The sequence below is a fragment of the Aotus nancymaae genome, unplaced genomic scaffold (genome assembly GCF_030222135.1).
Source record: "Aotus nancymaae isolate 86718 unplaced genomic scaffold, 86718_ANA_hifiasm-v0.15.2.pri h1tg000032l_0, whole genome shotgun sequence".
Lineage (NCBI taxonomy): Eukaryota > Metazoa > Chordata > Mammalia > Primates > Aotidae > Aotus > Aotus nancymaae.
In genome coordinates, this window is record NW_026988445.1 from 15,073,822 (window position 1) to 15,084,030 (window position 10,209).

The 10,209-nt window shown below is 46.7% G+C and overlaps 1 long non-coding RNA gene across 1 annotated transcript; it reads right to left on the minus strand.

Moving 5' to 3' along the window:
- Positions 1–8,047: 8,047 nt before the first annotated feature.
- LOC105722042 (uncharacterized) lies at positions 8,048–9,219 on the minus strand. Its single transcript, XR_001108474.2, has 2 exons — positions 9,141–9,219; positions 8,048–8,188 (listed from the first exon to the last, which is right to left on the minus strand). It is a non-coding gene; the product is annotated as an uncharacterized LOC105722042 (long non-coding RNA).
- Positions 9,220–10,209: the final 990 nt, after the last annotated feature.

Below are 10,209 nucleotides of genomic sequence, written 5' to 3' on the forward strand. Positions count from 1 at the left end.
TGTAGGGTGACGCCACTCCCAAAGCTGTGCCAGCTCTGTCAGGTGCCCTGGCTCTTCCTCTTCAACGGAGCTCTGGAGCCTGAACTGCCACCTGCACTCTTGCCCGCTCTCAGCTGGAGACGCACTAGCTCTCGGACCCTTCCGACCCAACCCTTCCGAGTGACAGACGGCACTGCTCCCTCCAGGCCCCAGTCACCAGCCACCACGGCACTGCTCCCTCCAGGTCCCAGTCACTGGCCACCACAGCTCTCTTCCTTCAGGCAGTTATTTCTCAGGGTGCTCCTCTGCCCGAGGTCACCAGACCCTCTAGGACACAGGTGATCAGCACTGGGTAACTCACGGGCTCACGCCAGGACCACCGCAGCCCAAGGAGTTCATGCTGCATAATAAGCAATTTGGGAGTGAGCTTTTAAAATGTAATCTCATACCGTAAACATTTCCCATGTTACTAAGAATCCATAAGAATCATGTACTTGTTTGCATAATCATCCACTTGTGAGCATATTCTCATTCCCTGCTACCGGCCACTGGAGGGGAGAGAGGTTGAGGGACCATCAAGGGATCCTAGTCCCTGCCTCCCCTCCCTGATGCTGCACACACACAGCGACAATAGGAGAATGAGGAGGTGCCTGGCAACCATACAAGCCTGATTCTATGAGCACATCTCCCTTCCCAAGGATGACCCTCAGCCAAGAAAGCATGTCCTGGAGCTCGGCAGAATGGACAAGAGCACAAAGCTATCTTTTGTGACTAGTTTTCCTCCTTGGAAATGACGCTCAGTTCTCTGAATCCATCTCCCAGTGTCCCTTAGCGAGTATTATTACTCCCATGAAAAACAGGTATTTTGGTTTTGTGTGTGTGTCCTTCCATGTGCTGGGCACGGTGCCAGGCATGCATTAGCTGCATCCTGTTGAAGGAAGCCTGTATTTTACAGGTAGGTAAACTGAGGTACCAGAAATAAAACCAGCTTAGTGGGAGTCAAACCCTAACCTGAGTGGTCCTTGGTTCACTCAAGGTTGAGGAGACCGCTGTTTTTGGAGGGACTTGACTTACAGGCAGGGCCACCTGGAATTAATTTGACCGTGAGGAGGACTTGACAGAGATGGAAAAGCTCATTGAATATTTAAACAAACAAGACACGCAAACTTTTGCTTGTTAAATCCTGCAAATAATTTCTAATGTACATCAAATTCATACTGTGGTTGGTTAATGTATAAAAGGGAATGCAGAAAGAAGGAAGAGAGATTCAGAGCCAGAAAAGGATCTCAGTGAGATAGAGGGCAGAGTAGAGCGGGCAGGAGAGCGTGGGCAGAGGCAGCCTTGAAAAGGAAGGCCCACTGGGTATGACGGCTCACTTGGGTAATTCCAGCACTTTGAGTGACTGAAGTGGGAGGATCCCTTGAGCCCGGGAGTTTGAGACCAGGTTGGACAACATAGGGAGACCCTGCCTCTATAAAAAATGCAAAAATTAGCCAGGCTTGGTGGCACACATCTGAAGTGTCAGCTACTTGGGAGGCTAATGTTGGGGCAATCACTTGGGCCCAGGAGGTTGAGGCTGCAGTGAGCCACAGTTACACTCCAGCCTGGGTGACACAGTGAGACCCTGTCGGAAGACCCTGTTCTGAGCCCCTCACTGCTACTTGCTCTGTTGGCTTTGGGAAGGCCTTTCGCAGCTCTACGAGATGCTCATTGGGCAATTAATAATTATTCAATTCTGTTCATCAGCACATGGAACATTCTCCAAGATAGACCAAATGATAGGCCACAAAACAAGTCTCAATAAATTTGGGAAAATCCAAATTATTTCAAGTATTCTCTCAGAACATAGAAATCAGTTCCAAAAGGAAAAAGCTGAAAACAAACCAAATATGTGAAAATTAAATAACCTGCTTTTGAATGATCATTGAGTCAACAATGAAATCAAGATGGAAATTTTAAAACTCTTTGAACTGAGCAATAATAGTGACACAATCCATCAAGGCCTCTGGGGTACAGCAAAAGATGTGCTAAGAGGAAAGGTCATAGCATTAAATGCCTACATCCAAAAATCTGAAAGAACACAATAGAGAATCTAAGCTCACACCTGAAGGAACTAGAGAAACAAGAACAAGCCAACCCAAACCCAGGAGAAGAAAAGAATAATAAAGATCAGTGCATAACTACATGAAATTGCAACCAAAAAATACAAAAGATAAATGAAACAAAAAGCTGGTTCTTTAAAAGTTAAACAAAATTGGGAGACCGTTATCAAGATTCACCAGTAAAAGAAGAGAGAAGATCCAAATCAGCTCAATTAGAAATGAAATGGGAGAGATTACAACAGATACCACAGAAATACAAAAGATCATTCAAAACTGCTATGAACGCCTTTATACACACAAACTAGAAAGCCTAAAGGAGATGGATAAACTCCTGGAAAGGTACAACCCTCCTATATTAAACCAGGAAGAAACAGAAACTCTGAACAGACTAATAACAAGCAGTGAGATTGAAATGGTAATAAAAAAAATTGCCACCAAAAAAAAGTCCAGGGCCACATGGATTCACAGCTGAACTCTATTAGGCATTCGAAGAAGAATTGATACCAATCCTGTTGACACTATTCCAAAAGATAGAGACAGAGGGAATCCTCCCTAAATATCCTCAAGGTTCATCCATTGGGTAGCATGCAACTGAATTTCCTTCCTTTTTAAGGATGAATCATATTCTTTTTTTTTTTTTTTTTTTTTTGAGATGGAGTCTTGCTCTATTGCCCAGGCTGGAGTGCAGTGGCATGATCTTGGCTCACTGCAACCTCTGCCTCCTGGGTTCAAGCAATTCTCCTGCCTCAGCCTCCCGAGTAGCTGGGATTACAGGTGGGTGTCGCCACACCAAGCTAATTTTTGTATTTTTTAGTAGAGACAGGGTTTCACCATGTTGGCCAGGATGGTCTCGATCTCCTGACCTTGTGATCTGCCCGCCTTGGCCTCCCAAAGTGCTGGGATTATAGGCATGAGCCACTGCACCAGGCTAAGGATGAATAATATTCTATTGTGTGTACAGAGCACATTTTCTTTATCCATTCACCCATTGATGGACATTTAGGTTGCGTCCACCTCTAGGCTCTTGTGAATAATTCTGCTGTAAACATGGGTGTACAAATACCTCTTGGAGATCCTGTTTTCAACTCTTTTGCATACATACCAGGACGTGGGATTGCTGGATCATATGGTAGTTTTATTTTTATTTTTTTGAAGACTCTCCGTACTGTGGCAAGGTCCTTTGTAGATGCCTGAGGACTTTCACCTCCCAGTGGGGAATTGCCTAATGCTAGTAACAGCTATTCATTTGGAAGAGAGTGTTGCGTGACTGAGTCTCCAGGCTTCACCTTCCCTGTTGCATAAGGACTTCGGGGGTCCTGAGAGTTTTTTATTTTCCTTTACACCAAATTATACCAACATACACAAGCATTGATAAAAGAAGATTCAGCTGCATAGTGGGTCCCAGAGCCAGCTGTTGAGATGAAAGGACATTAGGTTAAATAAAAATCCAAATGAAAAAGTGAGTCTCAAGGCTTTTGGTTTTGGGTTGCTTTTTGTTTTATTTATTTATTTTTAGGGGACAAAAGAACCTTGTGAAAGGGTTCTAAGCAAGGAGTTAAGAGACCTCAAGTCTGAGATGTGCCAGGGTCATCAGGTAAGCTGGTAACAGCATCTTGCCCTACAGGCCAGCAGGCCTTGGTCTTATGTTATGGGTCAGTCTTAGTGTTATGGGTCACGGAACACCCCAAGAGTAACCTGATGAAAATGACGGGCCAGGCAACTGAGGAAGCTGCACATCGGCACCCGCTGAGTTGTTGCATACTGTTTTTTAATTGCGTTGGAAATATGTTCAGTCGTATAGGCAGGATGTCCGGTGAACCTAGAGAACGTAATGGGATATGACACGAGGACTTCTCCAGTTGTGTTAGGATCTTTGCTGAAACGAACACTTAACAAGCACCTGCACATTCTAGAGGGACATTCTTGAAATAATTGCTAAAAGGTGCTTAAAGGTGGCCAAGTACTAGTTCTTTGAATTTTAGCCAATCACACACCTCTAGGCTACATAATGGAAAAATGAACTCATTAAAGGAATGTGAAGATGCCTTTAAGGAGAGTTGGAGTGTTGGTTGGGTACATTACTCCTGCCTCTGGGAGGAAGTCACCCTCCTCTCCACCCCCACCAAGCCTGATAACCAGTCCCAGAACAGTGGAGTCAAGGCTGCCCTCTGAATGACATCTGAGGATGTCGTTCAGGGGCCAAACCAGGAGAGAAAATGGAAGCAAGAATCAAGGGCATCCAAGTGAAAGAGAGAAAGGACAAACCACTTGGGTGCCCGGGAGTGCTGGTCCAGCCTCTGTCTTCACCTACTGGAATCCCACCTGCCTTTCAAGGCCCAGCTCCATCTGCCATCCTGGAAGCCTCCCGCAGCTGCCAACTTCAACAGAGATCTCTTGACCCCCTTACAGCACACCTGGCCATTGTGGGGCCTCATATGCTGCCCAGGTATCATGGCAGCAGCACTCCCTGGGTTATAAGAGGCCTCTGCCACAGGCATCTTTCACCCCATCCCCAGCCCCAGATAAGACATGCATCTCACCTCTATTCCCCCAGCACCTTGCCAGAGGTGCTCAGAAACCAATTCATGAGTGATTACACAGCTAATTAGGTACAATTCTGCAGGCCATTTGTCTAAACTCGGCCCCAGGCCATCGAAGTTACTCCATGCTGGATACTGTATATGCCTAATTCTCCTTACATTTCCAACTGGGCCCTGAAAGATACAAGATACCCATCTTTCTCAGACATATTGTCCCCAGGCTGGGTCATCCAACGGGAAGTCCAAGAACATGCTTAGGGCAATAGCAGCATAGGGAGCCCAGCACTTTTTTTTATTTGATGGTTTATACAGGCATCATGAGAAAAACTGGCCTTCTTAAACATATGGCTTAGTGTCGTCTCTGCTTTTAGTCACGCACGGGTGACTGAGGTGGGATGTCCCAGATCTTTTCATGCTCGGGGTTCCTGCTCTGCTGTACGGACCCACGCCTTCTAAGATTGTGACTCTTCAAAGGTTTCTGCAGCACTTCCTGTGCAGGTCTGCTCCGGAGCTCCAGGCACTACGCCCTCTCAACACACAGGTCAGGGAATAGAGGCCCAGAGAGGGGCAGGGATCTGAGTCCAGGCGCGGTGAGCCTCCCGGGTGGGGGATTTATTCAAGGGCTGGGGCAGATGCTGTGGATGAGGCTTCTCCACTCCCTGCTGTGTGAGGAGAGCCCATTGTTGGCATTCCCAGCACACCACCAGCACTCGGTTCTCTGGCTCTGAGCCCATTTACCCGAGCAACTTGCCGCAGTGGTCTGAGGTTCCATTTCCTCCATTACAAAACATAGCTAATAGTATCATATCTCTCTGGCCTAATGCCAGAACTTTAATTAGGCTTAAATGAAACGTAGGAGAAAACAACTCATCCAGGACCTAGCGTGCTCCTTCAGGTCTTTGTTAAGGTTGGTGGGGGACAGGAGGCCCCATCCTGAAGCAGGAACAGGAAAGTGCAGCCGACTCTGCTTGACACCCTGAGTGGCAGATGCAGAGCGCTGTCACCAGGAGCAAGGGGAAGCGCACCAGTGGGAGCATCCCAGCCCTCCACTGCAGTGTCTTCCAGCTGCTAATGGGATTCCTGCGTGCAGAGGCCAATGCTTCGGTCCTGGGGCCCTGGATGGAGTCTGGGATAGCTCCTGTCTCCTCAGCCATGAGCAGCCGCACCTTTTACAAATAATGAATGCCATTTTCCATAGCTGCCATGATATGAAAAAAACTGAAGAACCACCCAGGGTGGGAGTACAGTCTGTGCTGCTGGGCAGAGGGCGGAACCTGAAAACGAAGCGGAAACTCAGGACCCCAGGTTGGCATTCTGTGAGATTCAGAGGACCTGGGCCGAGGAAGGAGTGTCTCTGTGGTCACAGCACAAACAGGTCCCTTAGGAAAATTTACACTCCCCTCCCCAGCCAGGGTCCTCACTATCCCACCCACTAAGACATCCACAAAATATGATTTGAAATGGGCAAAGGATGCTTTCTCATTTTTAGGCACATTGTTATAAATGAAGCACTTTTTTAAAAAATGTGCTGTTTCATTGCCGTGTTACAGGATTTGCAAACTTTTCCTGTAAAGGGCCAGACTGTAAGTATTTTAGACCTTTGCAGATCACACATACAGCCTCTGTTTCAACCACTCCGCTCTGCCGCTACAATGCGAAAGACATTGTAGGAAATAGTATGGGCATGGAGGCGTTCCAACTAGACTTCATTTACAAAAACAGGTGGCATGCCAGATTTGTCCCACTGGCCAGTTTGTCACCCTCATGCTCTATAATATGTCATCTAAAATAAAACCAGTGTGTTTGCTCTGCAAATAGAATTATAGGACAATTTCTCTTCCAACAAAACTCCTGCCTTCAAGCACCTTTTATGTAAAAACCCTGGAACCACCCCTGGTCCTGCAGAACAGCCCGATACCAGCTGAGGCTTCTATGCACTAACTCAGGCTGCCTGCCTGGCCAGGGGCAGGAGGAGCCAGGAATTCTGAGTTAGTCATGAAGACAAGAGCAGAGGGGAGGTCAGGGCTCTTGGCTATTCACATAGGAAGTTGGTTTTCTGTTCCTTTCCAGAGAACTGCACAGATAATACACAGATCGATGCCAAGTAAAATAAGAAGGAAAAGCTGGCTGTGTCCGGGAAAGAGCTGACAACAAGCATGTCATGACTGGGAAACACTCTCTGCTGCTTCCTCCCTACTGCCCGGCAGTGAGGGGAGAGGGGGGATTGGGGCCCCACGTGCTGGGCGGGGCTGCTGTGCTCAGCAGAGGATGCTGGGCTAAAAACACAGCTGGAGGCAGTTAGCTTTGGGATGCTGGATTTCTGGCAAAGACCTCTACGATCTCATTTCCTTGAGATTTTCAAGAAAAGGTGAGGTTTCATTGCTTAGAATGAGGGATAGAGACAAGATTTCTTGAAGAACAGGAAGGGCAAAATTACTTACAGTTTTTCCCAGTGCTACTGTGATGATCATGGTCTGATGAAGGTTAGTGTTCTAATTTATTGATAGTTTCCTGAGCACCAGGCACTGGACTAAACGTATAATCTCCACTTTATAGAGACAAAAGCAAAGATTTGAGATAGCCTGTCTAAAATTTCACTGTAAGTGGAAGAGCTGGAGTTTGAACCCAAATAAACAGAATGCACAGGATGTGTGTGTGTGTGTGTGTGCGCGCGCGTGTGTCTGTATGTGTGTATTTCTGTGTGTGTGTATGTGTGTTTCTGTGTATGTGTATATGTGTGTGTTTGTGTGTGTATATGTGTATGCGTGGGTATGGTGTGTATGTGTGTGTCTGTGTGTTTCTGTGTATGTGTATGTGTGTATGTTTGTGTGTATGTGTATGTGTGTGCACATAGAGAGGGAGAGAAACTTTGTATGTATGTATATTTCTGTGTGTCTGTTTCTGTGTATGTGTGTATGCCTGTGTGTTTCTATGTATGTGTGTGTCTGTGTGTTTCTGTGTATGTGTACATGTGTGTGTCTGTGTTTCTGTGTATGTGTATGTATGTGTGTGTTCATGTGTATGTGTATGTGTGTGCGTATGTGTGCATAGAGAGGAAGAGAAACTGTGTGTGTGTCTGTTTTCTGTGTGTTTGTGTATGTGTATATGTGTGTGCAAGTGTGTGTATGTGTGTGTGCATATAAAGAGAGAGAGGGAGAGAAACGTTATTAAAGAATGGATTTACATGATGGTAGAGGCTAGGGTAATCTAAAATCTGTAGGGCAGGCAGACAGACTGGAGGCCCGGGGAAGAGTTTCAATCCAAAACCGAAGACCGTTTGCTGGAGGAATTCCATCTTTCTTGGGAAATTTCAGTCTTTTTCTCATAAGATGTTCAACTGTTTGCATGAGGCCCACCTATGTTATGGAAGATAATCTTCTGTACTTAAAGTCTAATGATTTAAATGTTAATCTCATCTAAAACACCTTCACAGAAAAATGTTTATTTGACCTGTCCAGGCATGGCGGCTCACGTCTGTAATCCCAGCGTGGGGTATGGGCAAGCACGGTCTTCACAGTCTCGGTCAGCTTTCAAATCCCCAGTTGTCCTCGCTCACCTTCTGATTTCCTGTGCAGACAAAGAAGTGAAGGGGACAGAGGGCTTTGGGACTCTGGGCTCACCCCAGGCCCACATTTCCTTCCATTACTCTCTTCTGTGCCTCTTAAGGTGCCTCTTATCTGTGCCCACCTGAGTAGAGCCCAAGGGAGAACTCAGCCTGACTCCTAGGGGCAGGGATTGCTACAACAAGATGGGCAGAGAGAGGCGGGCAGAGAGAGGCGGGCAGCCTCCCCTAATCTGGCCTGCTAGCACAAGACACCCCTGCCAACACATAGGCTGGGCAGGTGCCAGGAGCTCAGCGGATGATCCCAAAGCTGGGGCCTGCAGCCAGCAGCCAGGAGGAGAGTCATAGCTCTACGAAATTATCTAGAACAGAAGCCAAGGGAGCAGCCAGCCCTCAAATCAGGACCTACGGGGATGTGGGGCCCTCAGGCGCAGACACGGGCATGCAGGAGACTGAGAAGAGGCCCGAGCCCAGAACTCCTGTGGAAAGCAGGGTCCGAGTTGAGCCGGGAGGGAGGAGTGGCTGGCTGCGTCTGTCCCCAGTCCCACTAGTCTGGGAACAGGAGCTAGGAGTGGGACCATGCAGGATGGGATGGCTGGGAAGAAGCAGGAGGCCAGGAGAGCTGCCCCACTGGCCAGCGTCTCGGTGCCACCTTAACCTTGTAGGGGTCAAGGGAAAACTTCCCCTTTGCTCTCTGAAGCTACGCTGAAAAATCAACAGACAAGAGGCAGATCAGTTAGAGAGAAGGCCTGCAAAGTTACCAGCATACCCACAGGAGAAAATCACAAAGTGATTCCCCAACGGCCCAGTGGGGTACATCTTGAGGTTACAGAAAGAACAGGACTCAGAATATGACCAAAAACAAGTAATAGTGATGCATCAGGTTACGGTGGCATGACAGGTTGTGGAAGGGGGAGAAGAGGAGGCCTGGCGAGCAAAGGTCGCCATGTTACATACCTGAAACCCACAGGTAGCAGCCCTCAGAGAGCACACGTGGCGAATGTTTCTTTCAGATCTTTAAAGGTGTCAGTTCTTTAAAACAAAATCCCAGTTAATCTTTCCTAGATCCAGACAAGGGAGGGCCTCCGAGATGACTGCGTCAATCAGATTCTCTGCAGAAGCAAGTCTCTCCCACGAAGGGCAGCCTTGCAGGGCTGCTCCTGTCTGTGAACAGCCGTCTCAAAATGTGTCAGAGAAATATGTTGTGGAATGAAATATTTTGATTTTCTTCAACATGCCATGAGACCCCTGAGAGCCTAGAGGGAAGCACGGCATTTATACCCACCCATGCCTCTGCCCCCTCCTATTTTTGTCCATCTTCCCTCTCCACTGACATTCCCTTGACCTCAGACTTCCACAATCTCCAAGGTGTCAGCTATTTGATTCAATGAATTAATCTGAGCCAAAGACAAAGGACCCCAAAAAGAAGCTCTGTCCTATTTCAAGTTTGCTACCAATGATTTAGAACTCATCGATGTCAAATACCATCTCTTTCTTTCTGTATATAGTAAGAAAAGAACATATTTTTGACTTCATTCTATTAATATGATAAATTATAATATATGAAATCATTTTTATTAGTTTTGAATTTGCTTTGTTTTCCTTGGTCTCAAGGTACCAAAAAAAAAAAAAAAAAAAAAAAAAAAGGCAGGGGGGCCCAAGGCCAGTGCTCAGTGCTTAGACCCTGGATGGTGAAGTGCATCTGCTCTGGCAGCACGAAAGGCCAAAAGGGAGGCATTTTAATGGTTTGTTTTATGTTTAGGACTAGTTGGCAATTTTTCAAGATAGATCAACCTGGATAAAATGGTAATTTCCTAGAAGGCAAGAAATTCTTGCTTGATATTTTTTGTATGAGAATTCACTGCTCACCACAGGAACTTTTGTGAACAAGAAAAATATTTACTTGGATGAGACCCAAGAGATTATTCAGTTAAAACAAAAAAAGGTCAAGGTTAAGGTTTTTTTCTGGCCAACAGGGCACCATGAAACGCCCAGAGACCTGTCTGTAAGATTCGCAGATGGACGG